Below are 25,809 nucleotides of genomic sequence, written 5' to 3'. Positions count from 1 at the left end.
TGGAGATCCAGAGAGGAAAATTCATTACATCCCTTTCTTGGGTCCAAGCTGGAGCAACCAGCAGGGAGCAGGACGAGTCCACACTGCCACCTAGAGGCGATACTCCTTAAAGACAGTTGAATATGGCCCTACCTGTTATCCTCATGCCTGCTTGTTGAGATAGAAGCTTCAAGCCAAGGACACTGGCCTGGAGACTGGCCAGGAGCGAACTTAGTATCCTGGACTACCATGAAGAGAAGAAACAGAAACTTGTGTGCTAAATTCAAGTCACTTCAGAGCATAGGAGAGGTAAAGACAGAGGCTAGGACTCTGACTCTTTAGGGGATCTAGAAGAAAGGGGTCCTTGCATGTAGATGTGTAAGTGCACACGAAAGATCTTAAAGGGTAGGGAATCATAATCTGGGTCTGACTTAAATGCAAGTAAACACAGACAATTAAAATTATCTATGACTTTATGTTCTTCTGCAGTGTTTGAAAGTGCTTCTATCGAAGCCTTCTATAAAGTATAGGCATAGAATGCTTTATGTGATGAATGAAGCCACTTAGCTGTCTTAAACCCAGGGAAGCTCACCATACATCAGCAGAGCTGATCCCCCATGCACAGCAGAAGTTTGGAGTTTCACCTAGACATGTTGGTCTGAAAGTGGAGCGGGGGGGGGGGGGGGGGGGGGCCGCGCTGTTCAACAGTGCTTCCCTGCACCCTACAACAATTCCCTACCCCCACGCCCATTGCCCCCACACTGCAGCCAGATTTCTGTGGCCCAGTAAAATCAACAACATTGACTTTGTCTGTGAATCAGCATTCTCAGCTTTACTGAAGGGACAGTGGGTCCCTGATCCATTTGGTGACCACAGGATGGCTGAAGGGTCAGGTAGAATCATCTGTAGGCTCCCAACTCCTATGCCAGGGGTGATTGTGACTATTGCCAGTTAAGTCAGCCAGGGATGTTGCTGAAACAGCTATCCATGATCTCTTCTGTGCCTGTGTGGCCTCAAATAAATCACAATAGGGCAGCCCAGCTTCCAAGGCTGAATATCCAAACAGAGACAGAATCAAAGGAAGACACAGACTGACAGACCAACACCTCAAAAAAGGGAGATGCCACACATGCATGGGCACATGTACAAACACACACACACACACACACACACACACACACACACACACACACACACACACACACACACACGGGGTGGGGGGGGCGGAATTGACACAAGATGCAGACAGAAACAGAGAACAAGGACACAAGCCAGATAAAACTGAGACCCTCTCATGACCCAACCTTGGAGGACATTTCTTGGTTTCAGGCCTATTCAGGTGCAGGGAAAATCAGTTCTTATTCTTGAGGAGCAAAAGGGAAGTTTCTGGAAGAACATATGATCTCAAAATACTGCCTAAGCCACTTTAGGAAAGCACCATTTTCATAGTCTGCCATCTGATTAATCAGTTCCCATTATAAGTGCTAAGTGGATTTTGGTAATATCCAGTAAAAAGAGTCTAGAAAAAGTGGTTTTCTCTGCTAAAGAGCACAAATGAAAAACAATAACTATTTGGTAAAGAAAAAAATCCATAGTTCTATTTCAGTGCTTTTCTCAGAAATAATCCACTCTCATTGTCTATTAGCTGATTCTACACTGTGCTTAATTCATGCTGAATCTTACATTAATCTTCTTTTCCTGAGTTATTCTGTATCTAACTCATTCCCTCCTATCTCTAATATCCTATGAGAACAGATGCTGTCTGAAAGATTTCTGGAAAAAAACTAGATTCCAGATTATGTGAGAACTGGGCTCCTTAAAATCTCTTGAGTATACCAAATCTCCATACATTCAAATTCCCTGAACCAATCCTGGTCTTGATTACATTCAATTATTTTCTTGCTTTCGGAGAGACAGTGGAGATTTTAGATGATTCCTTGTAACTATTCCTTGTAAGCTACCTCTATAAGGACTGAACATCACTTCCACCCTGTCGTTTGCTTTCTGTACCTCCAACTTTGCAACCATCAGCCACTAAGCATCAAGTGAATGACAAGTTAAAATGTTGTCAATTTTCTTTTGCATGTCACACGGTGGTAAAAAAAAAAAAAAAAAAAAAAAAAAAACTAAAATAGTCATGGAAATAAGCAGTGGACTTTAAATCTCACTTCAGACCTTGAGCCCCAATCCCTCACAGAGGTCTTTAGTAATAAACATGTGAAGAAGCTGCACTGTTTTACCTATGTTCTTCTTGCTTCATGGTCAGTATTTTAACAGCAAATCATCCATACGCTTTTCTGTGAGTCTCTGGAGAGCTTCTATACTTCTTTCATTGTCTTTTTGGAATTTCACTGTATTGATGATGTAGCCAGTCAGTCCCTTATGCTGGGCAATGTGTTTGTTTTCATTCCCTAGAACACATAGGACGTAGCCACATTGAACAACTTTTCCATGCCGGGATGGCATCAGTTTGAATGGCAGCACGTTTCTAGTTCATCAGTGTGACTTCAGGGAGCACAGCGGCAAGAGGCAGGTCTGCAAAGGTGTGCTGCTGCAAAGGTGTGCTGCTTTACTCATGCTGCATGATGTGTGCACGCTCCTGCAGCTGTGCTGCACAGAAGGAAGAACATTATGGCTACTGATGGAAACTCCACTCTGGTTTGTAAGATTGAGGAGCTGTCAATCTTTTGGTGATCTATTTGCAAAGAAGTCTTGTTACATATACTTATTCAGTCTTCATGGGCATGTGTTTTGAATGTCACAGTCCTGATGCCTGCTATGAGGTAGAGTCTAGACTCACTAATAACTACAGGTCCTATAGAATTGTGTCTGTTTCCTTTACTAGAAAGGTATGGAAAGGTAAGAATGATATCACCTCTCAGATATGGCTCTGTAAAAGCTGGAATCCTGAAGTTCACAATGGCCATGCTTTAGAATGAGGGCTGGAATAGGAAAGAACTAAGTCTTTAAGTCTTCTGTGGTACAAATGACCTCTTCCTTGTCCCAAGTTTGGAATTAGAAAAGACTGATTATTCATGATGAAATGACTCAGCACTACATATTCCTGAGATAGGCATTATCAAGAGTACAGCCATTTGGCCATCCTTGTTGACATTTGATTCTGAAGTAGGTCTTAGATACAGATCCTAAGATATTGTCTATGGCCACCCAATTATAAGGAAGTTGGAAGACAATCGAGCTCACAAAAGCTGTTACTTTGTTGAGCACACATTTTAAAAGCATGTATTCAAACCTATGGGCTAGCCAGCAATCTCAAGTTCATCTCAGGCCCACAGGCCCTAAGGAATCTAAACAGATACTCCCCACAGGTAAACCATGAAGGATGAGCAATAAGGGGAGTTTGTTTCCTGCTGTTCTATGCTTCTCTGGGCTCTTGAGTTAGCTGGAGGCTTCAGGTATATCTGGGAATGAACTGGGATATGAGCCTTCAATGCAAATGAGTGACCTTAGTGAGTGAAATATATGAAGAACACAGTGATCTCTTGGTTTCTTAAATAGAGACAACTGCACTTACCTGTAAAAATGGCTAGCAGATTTGAGATGATGGAAGTGAAAGGCCTGCCATAACAACAGAAGGAAATATACCTCAGTTCTTTTCTCTCATCCTCACCCCTAGCAACTTCCAACATGCTTCATGTCTCTCCTCAGTCTCCAAATCACCTACTTGCTACTAAGTAGCCCTGTCAGGTGGCCTGAGATGATGATGGACTCACCATAAAGAAATATGTTTGAAATAAAAAAAGCTGCATGGTTGGCACAGGAGACCACTTCCTAAATATAACACCAGTAGCACAGACCCTGAGAGCAACAATTAATAAATGGGAACTCCTGAAACTGAGAAGCTTCTATAAGGCAAAGGATAGAGTAAATAAGACAAAACAGCAGCCTCCAGAATGGGAAAAGATCTTCACCAACCCCACATCTGACAGAGGGCTGATCTCCAAAATATATAAAGAACTCAAGAAACTAGACATGAAAATACCAAGCAATCCAATTAAAGAATGGGATACAGAGCTAAACAGAAAATTATCAACAGAAGAATCTCAAATGGCGGAAAGACATTTAAGGAATTGCTCAACAGCCTTAGTTATCAGGGAAATGCAACTCAAAATGACTCTGAGATACCAGCTTACATGTGTCAAAATGGCTAAGATCCAGAACACTGATAACAGCTTATATTAGAGAGGATGTGGAGCAAGGGGAACACTCCTCCACTGTTGGTAGGATGTCAAACTTGTACAGCCACTTTGGAAATCAGTATGGAAGTTTTTCAGAAAATTGAGAATCAATCTACCTCAAGGCCCAATGATACCACTCTTGGGCATATACCCAAAAAAAAAATGCTCAATCATACTACAAGGACACTTGCCCAACAATATGTTCATAGCAGCATTATTCATAATAGCCAGAACCTGGAAACAACCTAGATGCCCCTCAACCAGAGAATGGATAAAGAAAATGTGGTACATCTACACAATGGAGTACATCAGTAAAAAACAATGACAACATGAAATTAGCAGGCAAATGGATAGAACTAGAAAATATCATCCTGAGTGAGGTAACCTAGACTCAGAAGGACAAACATGATATGTACTCACTCATAAGTGGACACTAGATGTAAAGCAAAGGATAACCAGACTACAACCCACAGCTCCAGAGAAGTTAGTTAACAAGGAGGATCCTAAAAGGGACATATGGATCACCCTGGGAAAGGGAAATAGATGAGATCTCCTGACTAAACTGGGAGTGAGGGGGGCAATAGAGGATATGAGATGGGGAAAGAGGACCTAAGGGAATGGGATGGTCGAGGTGGAACAGGGACAGAGTGGGAGAGCAATGAAAGAGATATCTTGATAGAGGAAGGCATCACGGGGATAGGGAGAAACCTGATAAGGAAGTCCCCAGTAATCCATAAGGATGACCCCAGCTTAGACTACTAGCAATAGTGGAGAGGCTTACCCCAGTAATCAGATTGATGAATACCCTAAGTGTCATCACAGAGCCTTTATCCAGTAACTGATGCAGATGCAGAGATCCACAGCCAAGTACCAGGCCTAGCTTCAGGAATCCAGTCAAAGAGAAGGAAGAGGAATTCTATGAGCAAGGGACATCAAATATAATGGGAAAACCTACAAAGACAACCAAACCAAGCTAGGGGGAACTCATGAACTTTAGACCAACAGCTGTGGAGCCTCCATGGGACTGGACTAAGCCCTCTGAATAAACAAGACAGTTGTGTAATTAGTCTGCTTAAGGGATCCCCTGGCAGTAGGATCAGGATCTAACCCTGGTGCATGAGCTGTCTTTCTGGAGCCCACTACCAATGGTGAAACACCTTGCACAGTCTTGATGCAGGGGGAGGGGCTTGGACCTGCCTCAACTGAATGTACCAGGTTTTGCTGACTCCCCATGGGAGGCCTTAATTTTTCAGAGGAGGGGATGGGAGGGGGATTGGGAGGGGGAAGGCTGGGGGTGAAGTGGGGAGAGGGAAGAGAGGGGAATCTATTGTTCATATGTAAATGAATAAAAAATTTCTTAATAAAGAAAAAAAAAAAGAAAGAAAGCTGCATGGGCTGAACTTGATGCCCTGAGTGGCTCAGCTTCCAAGCCCCAAGGCAGAACGCTTTCCTAACACATTCTTGCTCACACTGTGGGAAGCATGGGAGTGCCTGCTGACATTTGAAAGGTCCAGTAAACAGTTTTCTAAGCTGCCTGGCCAAGCAGAAACTGTTTTATTATTTGACAGAAAGCACTGACATTCTACTTTATTTTAGGCGAAACACTGGCCACACTACACATTAGTTCAGAGCAGTCTCTCAAAACACAGGTAGGTAAGGGGGTTACTGTAGGACCTTCGGTGAGCAAGTTAATTATGCCTAGATTTATACCCAAGTTGAACTCAATTTCCTCACACTGCTGGGAAGCTTTCTTTCTGAGTAAGGTCTTCCTCTTTTTTGCTAGAGAATAAATCAGAAATATCATGATATGGCATTAACATCTTGGAAGCTACATTGCCTTGAAAACTAGGGGAGAAGGTTAGAAGTCAAATCCGGGGTGTCTGTACCTCAAATCCCAGGGTATCTGACACCTTCTTCTGGCCTCTGTGGGAACCAGACATGCACATGGTACATAAGTCCACATGCAGCTAAAACACCTCTACACAAATAAATAGTTTCCTTTTAATTAAGTTTTCCTGTTAGTCAGAGGACTCTCGTGTGTTGTTATGTCTCCTTTGGCTTCATAATGTTCTCTTTACACAAGGCCTTTCATTCATCTGTAGCAATCATCCTCAAAGTCACACAGAAGAATCACATAAAGACTTTGTGAAAATAGGGGAAGGCTAACTCCTCATCAGAGATTTAATTTTGGTGAATACAGAAAGTTGCGTTTAACACCAACTTCTCAAGTGATTCCATAGCTGCTGGTCCAGGGACCTTTATTGAAATTAGTGTGATGATTCCTCAAAACTAGATACAGAACTATGTAACTATCTCTATGAAAATATGTTGACTTAGGGTCCTTGGTGTAAATGTCCAGGAGTGACTCTAAGTTTCAAACACACACACACACACACACACACACACACACACACACACACACACACACACACACACACACTTATATGCCATTAGATCTGGCAATGATTTCCATAAGAACTATAAGCTAACCAGTACCTGGCATGAAAAATATCCTTTGGACTGGTTGGTCAGGGTAGTCCAAGTGATTCCCAAAACAATATAGACTACAGATAATACCCTTGGTTGCCTCTCGAAGGTTGAAGGTAAGTCCCTATTGCTGGAGATACCACATACTTAGGACACAGAACTTACACTATTCTTACTACATCCAATCTGAAAGCCTCCTACCTATGTAGGACTGATAACACTTACTAGGTACCAGCCATGGTTCCATGCCCATAATTATTATTTCCTCTCCTAGTGCCCTGTGATTGAGGCAGTCTTCAGCTCTTCTCAGTGAGTAGAGGAACAGATGGTGTCACCCCAAACATATGAGGGTTTAAAAGTGAGAGCAGTCCAGTTTAATGTATAAAGTGAGAACATCAGAGACAAGATCCAACAAGTTTGAGTATTATCCTGCTGTTTAATAGACATGGAATCTTCTGGGTTCATATATTTAAATATATACACTCTTGAATTTATTGTAAGGTTATATTCCAATAAAGTTAAAAAAATACAAACTAAGCTATCATAAATTTTGGACTTTCTTTACTATGAACTTCAGGTTTCCCTTTTTAAGATAGTAGACATTTATACATACTGTGCAGATTTGTGAAAACAAAATTGAATATAAACAAAATTTACATGGGCATATTACATGGGAAGAAACTCTTCCCTTATTTCCCATTTCAGAGACATACAAGTTGACAATTTAGTCAACTCTAAGTGCTAGGTTCTAATTCAGCATGCCAAGCTCCAAAGCTCTGAGCTGTCCTTGTCCCCAGATTGTGGACCATGAGAAGACAATCTGCACACTTTGCAACCATGAGTTGTAAATCATTATCTCCAGCCTCCCAGGGCCAAATACCATCATTCAATATGAAAGGCATGTACACTGCCAAGATGGCAATGGCCATTTGGTTTTTGTGGTTTCATAGCTTTTCATAATAGTACTCAAGAGGAAACTGTATAGTGTTAGAGCAGCTAGTGCCATAACCAGAGTATCAGAAACTTCAATATCCACTCAGAAAATTGCCAATTCTCTTGGTTAGTGACAACTTAGGCCACTGTATCCTATTGGCATGGTTCTATTCTTCATGAGAGATGTGTTCTCCATAATATTTTGAACAAGGGTTGCTGGACAAACAATTGTTATTTTTCATAATATTTAGTCGTAAACCAGGCTTTGTTCTTATTAATTCCAAGAGTTTCATGCTGGCCATGGTCTTCACTAAGCACAAACAAGTGTCTCATCAACCATTAACAATGACCTTTGCTTCTGGGTTTCAGTTCTTTCCTCTTATTCTGATGTTCAGTGTTCAGAAACAGGAAAATGCTCCCCTAATAGACAGCAGTTTTTACTAATCCTTATGTCTATATAGAATTGTCTAAATACAATTCATCTAAGGCCATGTTAATTTAAATATCAAACACAGGCAGACAGGCGTGTGCACACACACACACACACACACACACACACACACACCATGACAAGGACAACACACCATTAATAAGGATAACACATTTAAGTGTGTAATGTTTTAACTTACCTAGTCCATATGATATCTGTGCACAATTCAAACACAATGTTGAATTGGAGTATTTAAATATTCCAGCGGCTTCATCTTCTTTATAAGTTAAGATGCCAATTTATAACCTGTGAGGTTGAAGGGAAACATAAGACAATGTGTAAATTCCTCAATCCTAATGCACTTCCTCCTTCTCTCAGCCACTATACTACTGCTTTGTCTCTTCCTGTAGCTTTCTTTGCTCCAGCTCTCCCCCAGCCATCCCTCTCTTCTTGCACATTTCTTCTCGTTTTCCTTCATTCTCTTCTCTTTTATTCATCTTATTTCATTTTTTTCTCCCATTCTGTTTCCCTTCCTCCTTCCCTACCCCCACCCTTCTAATTTTAGCTTGGATTGCACTGCTTATCAAGTTAGGTACTTTCTAGCTCACTCTCTCAGCCTCTTTCAACAAGGCTCATCATCACGCATCTCTTTATTTGTTCATGCTCATTATGGGCATGCTGAACTAAAAAAACCTGTCAATCACATACAACAGCACAAGCCAAAAAGAGACATTTATTGTACAGTATGCTACCACAGGCAAAATTTAACTCAAAAACAAAAGCAGATGGACACTTTAATTGGGAAAGCTGACAGCACACCTTTTGTTAAGTTCACTTCTTAGAAAGTAATTAGCTGAGTGTATATTGAGCTTAGCATTGCATATAGCCACCAAATTTTTAACAGAGTACAGCAGAGCTTCTTCATGCCTTGCGTCACTACTATGAAATTTATTATATAAATGCTCATCATATAGTGTTCTCCAAAAGCAATTGGCCCTATACAAATTAAGGAATGCAAAAATAAAGATTAACATTTGCCTGAAAGAAGTTGTAAAAAATATACCTCTGATTTGGTAAATTAGGCTTCCAACAATTATCTATGATTTCAGGAGAGACAACATGGATTCTCTCTCTCCAAAATACTTCCCCACCTTCTCAAACCTATATTTAACTGCTTTATGTGACTCATTTAGATCACCAGGTTATAGACCACCTTCATCTGCAGTGTTACTGCTGGGTGGATCTGCTAGTGAGTTTTGTTGGTGACTCACAGGACACTCTCAAACTTTTCCATTTTCTGGACTTCCATTTGCAAGGATTCCCTTCACCTCCTACACTTTCTCTGCATTTACCACACATTAAATAATTTATTTAACATCATGTGGGCTCATGATTTGATATAAAGTCAGAAAATCACATCTAGTGGTCATCTTCGTGTTAGTGTTTTCCCAAGATGGAATGAGAAATCTCATGGCAAGAGACAGAAGAGCATGAGGAACCTAACCAAACTGGCATTATAGCATATTTCCTCTCGAGATATTAACTCTTTATGAATTAATTAGTCTATTAGTCAATTATTTTCATGAATGGACTCAAGGAAAGAACACCAACTACCTCTTAAGGATCCCAGCCTACCCCCTTGGGCATATCATGTAAGCCAAGCAAATAGTCTACAGACTCTCCCTTCAGAATTCACCCTTCAGCTGCTGATGGTTATGCCAAGGAAACCTGTTTGTGGTATTGGATGGAAGTTTCCTACAGTACATTCAGTGAACTTAGAACCATCTGAGGTGTAGAGGGGCAATAAGAGGCTTATTATGAAGTAGTCCTCGAATTCCTGAAACTTCTGCTTCCTTCAGAATATATCATCTCAACTCAAATGCAAAAAAAAAAAAAAGTAGGATGATCTCTCTTACACACACAGTATTTTTTTTTATTGAAGTAGGGTTTTTCACATATAATATATACTGGTTATGTTTTCTCTTCCCTCTACTCTTCCTGGTTCCTACCCTTCCATATGGATCCACTCCTCCTTTATGTCTCTTATTTGAAAACAAATGAACATCAAAGGGATAATAATAAAATATAGTATGATCAAACAAAACAAACAAATCAGAATTTAACAAAGCAAACAGAAGGTAAAGAAACCCATGAAAAGGCAAAAGAAACATACAGATGCAGAGAAAAAAGAGTTCACACATTCAGAAATGGCATAAAAAACACAAAATCAGAAGCCATGATATACACACAAAACACTCTTTAGGGCTCCTCTTCTACGAGGTTCCCTGAGCCTGAGGGGAAAAATTTGATGGTGACATTCTGTTGAGGGCTGAGTGTTCCCAGGTCTCTCACTATTTGCACATTGTCTGACAGTGGGACTCTACATTTTTTCCCATCTGCTGCAGGGAGAAGCTTCTCCGATGATGACTGGGCTAATCACTGGTCTGTGATTATAGCAGAATCATTAAATCATTTTATTGCTATCTTCCTTTTATAGAACAGTATTTGGTTTTACCCTGTGTCCTGGCTGTCTAATTGTGGGAGCCCACAGTGACTTCAACTCATGGCTTGATTCCATCTTAACTTAAGGTCAGAAAGTTCAAGCTTATTTTTGTTCCTTAAGCTAAATAACAAGATGATTGGCCAAAGGTGTGGGTACTAGATGTTTTGAGAATTAAGGAGGTGTTTACACTTGTTTGTTCCTTAAACCATGCATGGTAAGGAAATCTTTTGCCCCCCTTGCTTTGGATATAAAAAGGCTATGAGAAATAAATTCCGGGCTGCTTCAGTATTTACTGAGAGCCCTCCTGATTCTATCTTCTGTCCCTTGTCTGTTTTTTTCTTAATCCTCATTCTCTATTCAGGTACTGTTTGATAGGTCAGCAGGTCCTGACATCTAATCTCCGGTTCTTAGTCTGCCAAGGCAATTCTGTGTATTAATTGCATCTCATGGAGTGGGCCTTAAGTTAAATCAGATGTTGGTTGGTTACTCCAACAAGCCTTGTGCCACCATTGCACTGGCATGTTTTGCAGACAGGACATAAGGAACCACCACACAGATTTACATAGTGGCAGTATGTACTCCCACCAGCAATGGATGAGAATTCACCTTATCCCGCATCCTTGCCAGCATACGCTGTCATTAGTTTTATTGATTTTGGTCACTCTGGTGGGTGTAAGATGAAATATCAAAGTAGTTTTGATTTTTATTTCCCTGATGACTAAGGATAATAAGCATTTCTTTAAGTGCTCCTTAGCCATTTGAATTTCAATTTTTGAGAATTCTCTGTTCAGATCTATACCAAAATTTTTAATGGGATTATTATTTTTGATGCCCAATTTTTTTTACATTCTTCATATATTTTGTATATTAGCCCTCTGGTATTAGATGCATAGATGGTAATAACAATCTTTTCCCATTCTGTAGCCTGCCATTCTGTCTGAATGACAGTGCCCTTTACCATGCAGCATCTTTTTGACTTCATGAGATCCAATTAATGAACTGGTGATCGAAGTGGCTGTATAAATGGTGTTCTGTTCAGAAAATCTTTTCCTTCGCCAATAAGTTCACTGTTGAACTATTCCACACTGTCTCTTCTATCAAATCCATTGTGTCAGGTCTCATTTTAGGGTCTTTGATCCATTTTGGAGTTCAGCTTTGTGCAGGGTGATGAGTATGTATCTATTTGGATTCTTCTAAATGCAACCATGCAGTTTGACCAGCACCATTTGTTGAAGATGCTGACTTTTTTCCAGTGTGTAGTTCTGGCTTCTTTCTAAAAATCAAATGTCCATTTGTGTGTAGATTTATGTCTGGATCTTCAATTTGATTCCATTGATCAATGTGTCTGTTTTTAACACCAATACTCTGCTAATTTTATTACTATAGTCCTATAGTATAAATTGAAATCAGGGATTATGACACCCAGTACTTCTTTTATTATTGAGAATTATTTTAGTGATCCTGGGCTTTTTATGTTTCCATATAAAGCTGAAAATTGTCATTTCAAGATATGTAAAGAATTGTGTTGGAATTTTGAGAGGAGATTACATTGAATCATAGATTGCTTTTGGTAGGATGTCTGTTTTACTATATTAATTAATCCTATTGATCTACAAGCATGGGAGTTTTATCTGTCTTCTGATATCTTTAATATCTTAAAGGTTTTTATCATACAAGTCTTTTACTTGCTTAGTTAGAGTTATTCCAAGATATATCATTTTTGAGGCAGATGAATAATATTCCATTGTGTAAATATATGTATTTTCAATAGCCATTCATTAGATGGTGGACATCTAGGTTCTTTTCTATTTTGACAATTATGAATAGAGCAGCACTGCACATTGATAAACAAGTATTCATGATAAAATATAGAGTCCATTGGGCATTTCTATAAGAGTGGTAGTTTTATTTTTAGTTGTTACTTTTATTTTGGTTTGGTTTATTTGTTTGCTTGCTTGTTTGCTTGTTTTTCAAGACAGAGTTTCTCTGTGTAACAGCCCTAGCTGTCCTGGAGTTCACTTTGGAGGCCAAGCTGGCCTAGAACTCACAAGGGTCCACCTGCCTCTGCCTCCCTAGTGCTGGGATTAATGTGTGCACCAGCATACCCAGATGCTGTTACTTTTTTTTAAGAGAGAGAAAGAACATGAGTTTGGTGGATTGGGAAGATCTAGCATTTAGGAGAAGAAAAAGAATATGATCAAAATATATTGTGTGACATTCTCAAAGAATAAATTCAAATATTGGTGGGAGCTGTGCAGCCTAGTCTTGGATCAGGACATGACTATCTGTCCAACGGGTTTCCTCAGGGCAAGGCACCCGTAGAAACAGACTCTCACTTGGCAAGGATCAGTAGTCCATGGGACAGCATAGTAATTTGCAAAATTTATGCAGCTTGCAGGCTCATTTCTCTCTCATTATATTGGTGATTTGGAGATTATTTTTAGTTTTACTATGTCAGTCATACATGCAATAGCTGTAATTTTCCCTGGAAATTCTGCTCTTCCTCAAATATTTTCCCCTAAGATTCAACAGGGGGTTAATGTTTCTCAAATCTCTTATCTGGAATTACTAACTACAACTCCCAATCTTTGGAATTTTTCTGGCTCAAGAGAGATAGTTATGTACATATGATGAAACAACACTTAGAATATTAACCCTGTCTCACAGTTCTGGAAAGGAGAGTAGAGCATGCATACACAGAATAGGGAAAAATCCTTAGGAATACACATAATGACAACAGTTGAGAGTAAGCTCCCTGGACACCAAGCATAGAATCTTTGGTAGGATCTGGTATGCTCTAAGAGGACAAAATGCAATGAAAAATGTGGGATGGGTAGATCCATCTTTACCATACATAGAAACTCATGTTGGTGGAAGAATTATCATATAATGAGAAGGGAAAAGAGTGCTTAATCAAGGTCTACCTTTTACAGAGAGATTGAGACGTGGGCCCCTCTTGTGGAAAATGGAACTGTATAAAAAAATATCTTGCAGACATGAAAGAATTGTTTGGGTTTTAATACTGTTGTCCTTAAAGCGTTGTACCCATGTCTATTACTTTATAACTTTGCAATCTCAAGTAGCTGCCAGCTGATATAAGTGCTGCAAGAGCAAGATATATCTGGCTCAATATTTAGTTAAGCCTACAAAAATGCTGAACTCTTTGTCTAAAATAAGGTTATGCAGGGAGTGGGAAGGGTATTTGGGGAAGCATAAAGGGGAACAATGGGGGCTTTTATAATGATCATGATGTATTCCTTAAATTATGATTTATTTCTTAAAGTCAAAAATAGAAGCCAGTAATAAAGCTGTTCATGTAAGAAAAACTCTAAGTATAAATAAAGGTAGCCTGAGATATCTGGAGCCACTTGAGTGCAATCCACTTGGTGGTCAGAAGTTTTCCTTGCTCCAACACCCCTTCTCTTTCTCAGGACCTGAACCCAAGTCAAGGCTGGACCCCAGAAAAATATTATTAAAAACCTGTATTAGCACACATATTCTCTCTTGTATGTGTAATTAGCTTTAAATTTAAGGTGTATGCTCTTCTTCCACACTCTGTTTTTATAAACCTCAAATAAAGTTATATGCATACATACAAGTGTATCTGTACATGGGTGGGCACACACATACACATACACACACAGGCTTGCCCACCTGCACACATTTCCCTAGAGTCCACAGGGAACTGATCAAGACTCCCTGAAATATAAAAATATACGGGTGCTCATCTCCCTTGTATGAAATGTCATAGTTACATATAATATGCACATATCTTAAATCATCTCCATCATTAAATACATAATATAATGTGAAGGCCATGAAATAGCTGTTATTCTGCATTATAATTAGACAAAAGTAATAGGAAAGGTCTGAATATATTCAGTAAAGATACTATGCTTTCATTTTTCTGTATTTTCTGTCCATAACAAGCTGATTCCATGAATGCAAACTATGGTGGTATTTTATTTGTACTGAAATGTGGTTTTAATTGTATGTTAATTAAAACAGTTGCCCGGGGGTCAAAGCTACTAGAGCCATAGAAAGAGCAGGCAGTGGTAGTACACGCCTTTAATCCCAGCACTTGGGAGGCAGAGCCAGGCGGATCTCTGTGTAGCTTTGTGCCTTTCCTGGAACTCACTTGGTAGCCCAGGCTGGCCTCAAACTCACAGCACATATACTAAAATTGGAGACATATGCCTTTAAGACCTGGAGGGCTGTACTTACAGGCAGTGATGAGGCAGTCACGTGTTTAGGTTTACAACCAATGAGAAGGCAGAACAGAAAGACTATGTAAAGACAAACACACAGGAAGTAGGTCTCTTTCAGAGAGATAGGACCACCACAGGAGGAAGGGTAAGGTTTTAGCTCTGAGTTCTGACCTCTTGGCTTTCTCTTTTACATTGGTTCTGTGTTTCTTATTTAATAAGATGGTTGGTTACATCTACATTAAACTATGGATAAGGAGTACTGACTGCCTTCTTCTGAATTTAGATAGCTGCCACCTTCTGCACTCCTATGACCAATATCCAAACTGTCACCAACTCCCTCCAAGAACACCAAAAGAACACTTCAAGTAACTCAGGAAGTTGGTGTTTATACAATAATTAAGAATATCCTTCAGACTCAAGCAAAGCCCAAAGGCCAAGAAGCAACCAAGTTGTATCTTTTAAAAGTAAGGTCCTGACCACATTACCATTCTACTCAAACTTCTCCTTCAGCTTTGGTCCAAAGTCCCTCCTTATAGACTCTGGCCTTCTCTTTCTACAGACCCCATCCTTCTTCTGATTCAGCTAGAAGTTGGCCAAACCAACTTGCATCCTTCAGATGACTAATACACTGGACTCTTCATACCCAGGTGCTTCTGTGAATCTTCGGTCCTCTGTATCTTTGAAGTTCCTACCAAAGCTCATACCAAAACATACCAGGAAGCAGACAAGATGGAATGCTGGTACATAGCTGGCTTCCAGTTGTTATCCTTTTATCCATCTGGGCTCCTCTACACATAGAATGGTGTGACCCACTGCAATATCTAGTAATACTTGACACGATCTGAATTTATCTAGAGGATAAGCCTCTGGGAGTACCTGTGAGACATTACCTCAATTATGTTAGCTTATGGCCATTCCTGTTAAAGATTATTTTAATTAGGTTAATTGGAGTGAGAAGATCTACCCTGGAAGTGAACTACACCACGTCCCCGGTTTGGGTCTGGAGTACATCAAAAGGAGAATGCTAAGCCAGCATCAGCATTCGTTGCACTTTTCTTCCTGACAGAGGATACTGTGTCACCAGTTGTGATGAGCTCTTGCTGCCTGATGTCCCAGTCAGGAGAAACTGTACCTCCAAATTGCAACCAAAATAAATCTTCTTTTCTTTAGGTTACTTTTGTTAGGGTATTTTATCACTACAACAATAAGAGAAACTATGACACTACATTCGGGGTGAATCTTTGATATTTCAGTAATCCCTTCCAAAAACACTTTCACACATATCAACAGGCACATCTCACCCACCACTTAGGTGATTCCAATCCTAGCCAAGTTAGTGATGAAGATCAACCATCACAGCATGTACCAAAATGTTAATCAAATAAATAAAATCATAGGTTATTATTTGAAAGAGTTTAGAAAATTTAGGAGTATTTTGTTTTGTTTTTCGAGACCATTTTTCTCTGTGTAATAGCCCTGGCTGTCCTGGAACTCTCTCTATAGACCAGGCTGGCTTTGAACTCACGGAAATCCACCTGCTTCAGCCTCCCGAGTGCTGGGATTAAAGGTGTGTGCCCCCACTGGCCAGCTAAGAGTGTTCTTAAATAAATCCTACATCTCTTATATATTTCATTCTACACATTAGTAGAAATGAAGGCAAAGATGGGAATCTCATCCTCATGTTAGAGGAAAGCACTAACATTAATTTCATAGTACTTCATCAGTTGAGATGATTAATGGACTTGGGTCTTCTTGTCATAGTCACAGAGGACTTGGAGTGAATGTGGAGACAAGGGCAGGAGTCACACATCTCTTCTCTTTATGGAGCAGAAATGAAAGAGAAAAGGAAAGAACAGAGGGAGAGAGGGGAAGTGACAGGGAGAAGAACGAGAAAGTGAGCAGGTTTTCTATAACACCAAGAAGAATTGTGAAACACTTTCTCTGGGGAAAAGGAAAGAGCTTTTGTATTGAGCTTTCCATTCCCAGAAGAAATCAATTGTTTTGCTTCCCAGGGGGAAACAGGAGGGAGAAGTGGGCCCAATAAACTTACTTAAAACAAAACATTTGTTAAAGGTTATTCGAGTAAAGGAGCAATTCTCCCTGATGCTCAGGGCTTCAGATGTTTCCCAACAACATGGGTTACAGTTAGCTGGTGGAACGTGGCTGCTGGCTGTGGTTGCATTTGGCAGCCAAAGGCAGCTAAGTCAAATTAAAGACAGTTATTTAACAATTCAAGTCACATAATGGCATCAGCAGCCAGCAAGGGAATTAGCAGAAAGTGTCTCTCTGTGCAGGCACCAGCCACTCCCCTGTGGCTGGAAGTATTGGCACTTTCCAGGGAAGACCTGGCTGTGGGCCTTCCCTATTTCTCTAGGACACCTGTTTTTTTACTGAAATTTCATTGATGTATCAGTGTCCCCCAAAAAGGCACCCAAAAATGGATTGTGAAAGACAAGAGATACCCAGAAAAATGAAGATCTGTTTTTCTCCCCCTCAGAATTAGCATCATGGAATATTGTTTTGACATAATGACAGACGATCTATAACCTTTCTTGGAAGAAACACCTTTATTCAGGTATAAGTGTAGAATATAAACATTTGGGGGCCAAAAGGGAGGCCTCTGATTCTTGTCTTTAAGTTGCCTGCTTAGCATCCTGACCACTACACACTGAGGTTCTTCTCCATGCCAACATTTCTATCATCTGAGATGCTTTAAGAAAGCATGCTCCCTTTGTTATGTGTGGATATTCTGGGAACTAAAGGTGCCACTCAATGGTTGAGCTCATGCAGTGGGCCCTTGAGTTGATTCTATGTACCAGATAATAAGAAAGGAAGGAGGAGAAGGAAATAAAATATTCAGAAAATTTCATTGCTTTATTTTTTAAACATTGAATCTCTTCTTACTTCCATCATGCATTTTAAAAATAATAAATAATTTAAAAAGAAACAGATTTTCAAATTATTTTACATTTTCTGATCCAAATGGATGACCATTTTTACTTTTGACCATAGGGCCCTCAAGTAATTCAGAGGACATCCTGTGTGCCTTCCTTTGATATATCCTTATGAAACCAGAGGTTTTTAGAGAGAGCCTCACCAGGATGGATAACAACAGAAAAGTTAATGATTCAGGAGAGTTTACAAATGGAACTAATTATGAAAGTGTAGCTGCAGGATAGAATCATCAGCCGGCAGCTGCAGAGTGCCCTGGGGTTTGGAAGAAAAGCTTCCAGAAACAGGACCCAAAGTCTTGGCCTAGAGATAGGAAGTGGTGTTGGAAGAATTGGCTAGGCCAGTGAACCCTATTTGACTCTCCTCCCTCCTGTTCACCCCCTGAAGGGCTGGAGAACTGTTTCATATGTTTCCTTGACTTCATTCAACTTTTAATTGACAAATAAGAAGCATATATGTCTGCCATGATACATACCTACATTGTGGAATAATTATAACAGTGTAATCAACATTTTTATTACCTCCATACTCATCATTCACATACTTACCTTTTCTTTATGGTGAAAATATTTAAATTCTACTACCTTGGCCATTCTGAAGTTCTAGATGCATTAGCAGAGCCTACAGGTTGAGATCACTTGAACTTTCTTGATATCTCTTTGACCTCATTGTCCATCAGCCCATTTTATTTTGTGTACCCTCCTTATCCCATACTGCAAGCCTCTAGTAACCACTATTCTCTCTATATCTTATACTCCATTTTTTCAGATTTCCACATATAAATGAAATAACTGGAAGTTTTCACTTTGTTTGTCTTTTTATGTATGATTTGACTATATGCCAAAAGATAAAACTGAGTGCTTAGGTCACCCAATATACTATATATAATATACTATACAAAAAATCAACTCAAAATTGATTTAGGTACTTAAACATAGAACTGAAATTGTAAAGTCACTTGGAGAAAGCAATGAACATTAGTCTGTGCACAGATTTCTTGGCTATGGCCCCAAAAACTGTAGTAACAATGGCAAATATATACAAATGGGATCACAACAAACTGAGAAGTCTCTACAAAACAAAGGAAATAATCAGAGTGGAACGACAACCAACAGAACAAGAGGAACATTTTCAAGTCACACATTTTTTAAAACTGTAGTTTTCAATAGCAAAAAAAAGAAAAGAAAGAAAGATAGAAAGAGAGAGAAAGGAAGGGAGAGAGAGAGAGAGAGAGAGAGAGAGAGAGAGAGAGAGAGAGAGAGAGAGAGAGAGAGAGAGAGAGAGAGAAAGGAAAGCAAGAGAATTTCAAAAGATAAAACTGGACAAAGGAACAAAATAGCTATCTCCCAAAGCACATCCTACAAATGGCCAGCAGATCTATATGAAAATGTCCAGCACAAATAAAAATCAGAGAAATTTGAATTAAAGCCACAAAGAGATATCAGTTCACACCCACTAGAGTGTGTATTATCAAAAAGGCAAAAGGTAAGCATAAATGAAAGTATTAAAAAAAAAAAGACGGGGGCATTCTTTTCCACTATTGGTAGGAACATAAATTAGTTGTGGAATTCCTCAAAAACTAAAATTGAATTGCAATACAACCCAACAATCCATTTTCTGGTATTTCCTCAAAGGAAATGAAATCAACAAGTTCCAGGTTGACTGAAGCATTTTTCACCATATCCAAGGCCCATCAACAGATAAGTGGATGAAGAAAATATGATATGAATACATAGTGTGATATTTCACACCTCAGGAAGAAATTCTATCATTTGCAGTGGCACGGATAAATCCACTGGAAGTTTCTTTTGAAGTTACCCACAAGGTTGACTCATAAGCATATAAGGCAGGGATTGGATGGTAGTGCTCGAGAGACACCTGTCCTTGCAGCTGAGCATCATGGTTTCTTCACCCACTTATCTGTTGATGGGCCTTGGGTATGGTGAAAAAATGCTTCAGTCAACCTGGAACTTGTTGGTTTCATTTCCTTTGAGGAAATCCCTTTTGTGGCCTCCCACTCTGCCTGTCTACAATGTCACTCCTTGAAGCCATGTCTACTTATTCTAGCAGTTTGGGAAAGAAGCCTTTCTACTGCCTTAGTCACTCATCTCTCACAAATCACAGTGATCACCAATCAGAGGTTTGTATGTTCCTCCAGCTCCTGCCATGTCCCTGTCACCAGATGGAACCAAGGGGCATCGGAGCCTCCTAGCAGAGAGACAGACTGCCCTTCCCAGAAACGTGTGGGTCTGAATTCATTACAGACAGGTAGCCTTCACTCCAGAGGCAGAAAGTATGACAAAGCTGGAGAACAGATCACTCTCAGCAATGTCCCTTATAGATAGAGACAGCAGTGGTCAAGGGACAGGACACGAAGATACAGGCTTGGTTTTCATAGGAGTACATGGGGGCCACCTCTGAAGACTATTGGAGACTGAGATGGAACCAGAGCTGAAGGAGAAGAGTGGAGGAGAAGTCAGCTGTGATACCTGTGGGTTCATCCATGTGGCGAGCAGGCAAATTGAAGAAAGCCCATCATTCGTGCTTAGGTGCATGATAACACTGCTGTTAATGCTATGCCAACTTATAAACTTGTTGGATGCCCACTGCTAAGTAAAGGGCATACTTTCAGTCAGACCAGGATTTTTGTTATTTTACTATTATTTATTTGTTTTATTATACAGTTACATAAGGCTATTTTCATGCCAGTATACAAAATTCTTTGTGCACACTTCTCTCTGTGGTCTGGAACTTTCCATTCCCTTCTCTTCCCACTCTTATTCTCCTAGACAGTGTTGCTTCACCTTTCACGTCAAATGTACATATACGATTTCATGTATGTTCAAAGACAAGGACCTACAAATGAGAGAAGACATGCAGTATTTGTTTTGTTTCCTGAGGCTGACCTAATTTATTCAATATGATTGTCATCAGTTATATCTATTTTCCAACAAATAATACAACTTCATTCTTTTTTCATGACTTGAAACTATTCCATTGTGCATATGCACCACATTTTCTTTCTCCAGTCCATTGTTGATTTGATACCTTGGTTTGTTCCACAACCATTGCAAACTTTTGAGTTATGCAACAAACATTAATGTAAAATTATCTCTGTGACATGTTGACCTGGCATCTTTGGGACAAATATACAGCCGTTGAATAACTTGGTTTTATGGTATGTCTTTAGTTGTTTGAGGAACCTAAATACTGATTCTCACTGGTAGTGAATAAGGGTTCACCAGTATTCTGCATTTGTTTGTTTATAAGATTACGATTTTTACTTTTATTCAGGTGTGTGCTTGTATGTGCGTGTGCGTATGCGTGTACGTGCGCGTGCGCGTGTGCATGTGCGTTTGCGTGTGTGTGTGTGTGTGTGTGTGTGTGTGTGTGTGTGTGTGTGTGTGTGTTTACAAGAGTGCTCAGAGGCTACGAAGTAGGCATCAGATTCCTTGGAGCTTGACTTACATGCATTTGTGAGCCACCTGATGTGTGCTTGGATCTGAATGCTCTTTCTCTGATAGATCAATAAGTGTTCTTAACTTCTGAGCCATCTCTCCAGTTCTGACATTTGTTTTCTTAACAACTACCATTCTGACTGATGTGAGATACAATCTCAATATCATTTCTATTTACAATTCTCTAATAGCTAAAGATATGAAACATTTTTAATATGTTAATTGGTCACTTATACTTTATCTTTTAGAACTATCTGCTCATTTCACTAACCCAATTCTTGATTGTATTGTTTGGAGATTTATGGATAGCCGTTTTTTATTTGCTTCTGTATTCTAGATATTATTCCACTATCAGATTAATATGTAGCAAACATTTTTCTCCCAGTTCACTTAATTCCTATACATGAACTTTGTAATGTCATGAAATTCCATTTGGTGCAATTTCTTGAGTGATTGAAGTCCTATTTGGAAAGAGTTTGCGGGTACTGAGAGTTTCAAATGGTTTTCCTATCAGTTTCATTGTTTCAGCTCTTACACTGATGTTTTCTATCTATTTGGATTTGATTTTCATACAGTGTAAGAAACCGGGGTCTAGTTTTGTTCTTCGTCATGTGACCAACCAGTTTCACCCCCACCATTTGCTGAAGAGGCTCTCTTTTCTCCAACGTGCATTTTTGGCACCTTTGCCCAAAAATCATGTTGTTTTAACTATGTGACTTAATATGAGTTCTCTATTGTTTCATTGTTCTACCTGTCTGTTTTTGTGCCAAGGTCCTGTGATTTTTGTTATTGTGGATCTGTATTACAACTTAAAGTCAGATATGGTAAGATCCCCAGCATTATTCATTTTGCTCAGGATTTCTTTATCTGGGGTCCTCTGTGCCTCTATATGAATTTTAACATTGTTTTTTCCACTTATGTGAAAAATGGTAGTATGATTTTGATGGGAATTGATTTAAATCTGTCTCTTGCTGTTGGTTGTATACCCACCTCCACAATTCTCCCAATCCACAAAGCCTGTAGCTCTTTCCATCTTCTAGTGTCTTCTATTTCTTCAGTGTTTTAGGTTTTCATTGTTAGAGGTCTTTCACTTTCTTGGTTTGTTTTACTCATAGAAATTGGGTAAGGGGACTGTGTTTGGATGAGAATTGCCTCCAGTGGCTCATATATTTTAATATTTGCTCTTCAATTGATGGAAGTGTTTGGGAAAAATTATAAAGCATGAAACTAGTTGGAAAAGGTGTATCACTGGGGATGGGGATGGGGAGGTTTCAAACGCCTGTATCCTTCCAGTCAGCACTTTGCCCTGTGCTTGAGGATCAGATGTAAGCTCACGGCTACTGCTCCAGCACCATACCTGCATGCCTATGCCTGCTACCATGCTCCCCATCATGATTGTCAGAGACTCATCCTCTGGAACTGTAAGCTTCAATAAACTCTTTCTTATATAAGCTCCCTCTGTCGTGGTCTTTTGTCACAGCAATAGAAAAGTAGCTAAGACTTGGAAAATTGTGAATAGGATAATTTTTCAAACTAATTTGTGACATGGCCATCTGGTAGTTACTGGTCCCTATTCTGTTCCTCTGAAAACTGGCCACCAGCACTGTGAAGCCCTCGGTGTTCACTATTCCAGAATCATGACTTAATTGCAATATGGACTTTCCTCAAGTTTCAAAACTACTCTCTTTCCTGTGAAATGAACCAACTCTTTTTCATATGGCACCCTGATTCCATTTTGGATGTTGTTCTCTTCATTCCTCACTGTTCCTTCTTGAACACTATTGCTCAGAAAAGCCACCCCCTCTCTTTTTGCCCTGAGTTCCCATAGCCTCAGCTCCCACCCACACAAATTGATTGCCCCAGGCTCTAGAAGAGAATCTCAATGGTCCAAGCTTAGAAAAACTACATATACTTGTATCCCAAGTCTCATCTTGCCTGGAGAACCAAGAATTCTACTCAGCCAGGCAGTGGTGTTGCACACCTTTTATCCCAGCACTTGGGAGTCAGAGCCAGGTGGATTTCTGAGTTCAAGGCTAAACTGGTCTACAGAGCAAGATCCAAGACAGGTACCAAAACTACACAAAGAAACCTGTCTCTAAAAAGCCAAAAAAAAAAAAAAAAAAAAAAAAAAAAAAAAGAATTCTACTCAATAACACTAACCAAAAGACAATAGATGCATGAAGTTCATTTCCTAACTAAGTCCACCTACAAAGATTAAGTTGAAAATAATGACAAGCCGGGCGTGGTGGCGCACGCCTTTAATCCCAGCACTCGGGAGGCAGAGCCAGGCGGATCTCTGTGAGTTCGAGGCCAGCCTGGGCTACCAAGTGAGCTCCAGGAAAGGCGCAAAGCTACACAGAGAAACCCTGTCTCGAAAAAACCAAAAAAAAAAAAAAAAAAAAAAGAAAATAATGACAAAGCAGGTCATACTACAATAAAAGAAGGAAACTAAATGCTTCTACATTGGCACCAAAGATATGGCTTCATCTAATAGGCTGGTGGCTAAGTAAAGGTGATTCGGGACAATCAGGAGCATCCTTCCTGGAGCTCCCTGGTGGAAAAAGAATATTCTTCCTGATCAGAGTTCACCTGTCAGGTAGCTTAACATTTTGGATTGGCTGTGGTTTCTTCACAGAACTGGTCCACAGCCTTATTAATTTGTCCTCTCCCTTAAGATGCTGCAAAGCCCTTGAAGTTTCCAATGAACACACCTACACTAGCTTGAAACCTTTACTAAGAAAAAGACAGAAATTTAGCAAGGGAATTGGGAATGGTAATTGGAAATATCTACCTAACTTCTTCCATTATAAAATAATTTTATTACAATTTTTCAGGAGGGGTGTAACTTTCAAACTTTCAGGCCAAGTTCTCTCTGATCTCCCTGCCCACCCTAATTCGTTTCTCCTCCAACTTCCTCTGGGAATATAGATGTCACTGCTGGGATGAGGAGAGGATGAAAGGGTGATGGAGGGAGAGACATCCAGGGAAAGGAAAGGAGCTCATACTTGCCAGTGCTGTGGACTGTCTGTTTCTCTTGTTCCCAAGTTTAATGAAAACTACTTGATGCTAGCCCATTTAGGCTCTGAAAAATAAGCATGTGGCTGAAAGTGAATGACCACAGCAAAGGAAACAAAGGTGCTCCTCAGTTCTACACCAGCCCTTTGGGCTGTTCACAGACTAGCTTCTTAAGAGTCCATTAACTCCAAAGAAGGCCAAACTTCATCACCTGTCTTCCCACTTGGGTTTGCGAAGGAATGGGTTGCTGCTCTGTGGGGGCATCTGACCTCAGCTTCCTCCTGTTCCATGTATGAATTTCCACTTTCCTTGCTTCATATTTACTGGGTTTTGCTCTTTTTGTGTAGACAATGTACAATTTTCCTTTTGGTTAGAGGTCCCCCATAGTCACATAGCAAGTGCTTCAACCTCTTTCTTTGCTCTTTATTCCTGGCATTTGATTCAAGGATTTTGTGAGACCTGTTGACATTTCTCCCTCAACTTTGTCACTTACCATACAAAGTAACAGTCTTCTGAAAGCATTGTGGCATGCTGAGCACCATTACTGAGCCAGCCCTCTGGTATTTATTTGCTTGGGTGCAATGGCAGCTCGTGGCAAGTAGCCAGCAGTTCAAAGTGTGGCATTTATGATCTAGCTCTGGAGCCACTAAACAAGGTCATAAGCTTTTAAACATCTGCCTGTGACTTTTCTATCTGTGACAGTCTATGGTGGCTGAGTGTTCTTTTCTAGCATCATGAAGTGTGTACCACAAGTAATGAACTGGTCTCTGTTTTGTTTATGAAACTTGACTTTGGCAGTAGAACATTAAGCTAGAATCTAAATTCTAGCTCACTCTCACATATAGACATATGCCATGCACAATCCTATTTGCAGTTCCTTGGGGAGGGCCGGAAGCAGGGGTAACCTTTGTGCTCACTCCATGAAGAGAGAACAGAGAGTATCATATTGTGGAGGAAATCTTCAGAGCTCACTTGCAGCAATGCTCATCGGAAAGAGGAACTTTGTGGAAACATCAAAGGCATAGACGAATAGCTTCCTCCACCTTTCATCACTCTCACTTGCTGTATACTAAATAAGCATGAGTCTCACAAATGACACCATGGGTTAGGAACAAAAATGACACAAAACACAAGCTGTAACGTTGATTGGTCCATTTGTTTTTTTCTGAGCTATGTTTTAGCTGTCTACTTCTGCTACCCAAAAATGTCTCAGAAACAACAAACTACCCGCTGCGAACCAAATGCCCCTTCTCTATAGAATTAGCCAAGACTGTCATTTGTCAGATTTGAGAAAGTCAGACCTAAACTACATGGGTCTTTTGTGCCTTAATTATCTTGGTAAGTGGACAAACCCTGGTTTCACTTCAACTGGCTCAAGGAAGCTTGGCTGGCAACATTTTTCCACTCTCCTGGAAGCTCATAAACAAACCTAGAATAATCTGTCTTCCTTGGCATAAGCTTTTCTCTGTTAGTGCTTCTCTGGAAACAGACAGCAGGGCTATCTGCCAAGCTCTAACAACAGCTCACAGCTACGTGCCACTTGGCTTTCCCAAACTGGCAAGCATGTACTTAGACACCCAAGAACTTCATCCTAAGGGAGGCAGCCTAAGAATGGAAGGATGGTAGTACTGGCAGAGACCGTGGA

General features: G+C 40.0%; 1 long non-coding RNA gene across 1 annotated transcript in view; it reads right to left on the bottom strand.

Annotated features, from left to right (window-relative positions):
* Positions 1-2,245: 2,245 nt before the first annotated feature.
* LOC143267566 (uncharacterized) overlaps positions 2,246-25,809 on the bottom strand; it is a 99,677-nt gene continuing 76,113 nt past the window's right edge. Inside the window, exons 3-4 of the long non-coding RNA XR_013042798.1 lie at positions 8,228-8,334; positions 2,246-2,390 (exon numbers count right to left, since the gene is read on the bottom strand). This is a non-coding gene — a long non-coding RNA (uncharacterized LOC143267566). The remainder of the gene's footprint in view (positions 2,391-8,227; positions 8,335-25,809) is intronic.

This window comes from Peromyscus maniculatus, chromosome 10 (genome assembly GCF_049852395.1).
Source record: "Peromyscus maniculatus bairdii isolate BWxNUB_F1_BW_parent chromosome 10, HU_Pman_BW_mat_3.1, whole genome shotgun sequence".
NCBI lineage: Eukaryota > Metazoa > Chordata > Mammalia > Rodentia > Cricetidae > Peromyscus > Peromyscus maniculatus.
Note: the sequence above shows the minus strand (reverse complement) of the source record. Positions and strands in the feature narration are given on the sequence as shown.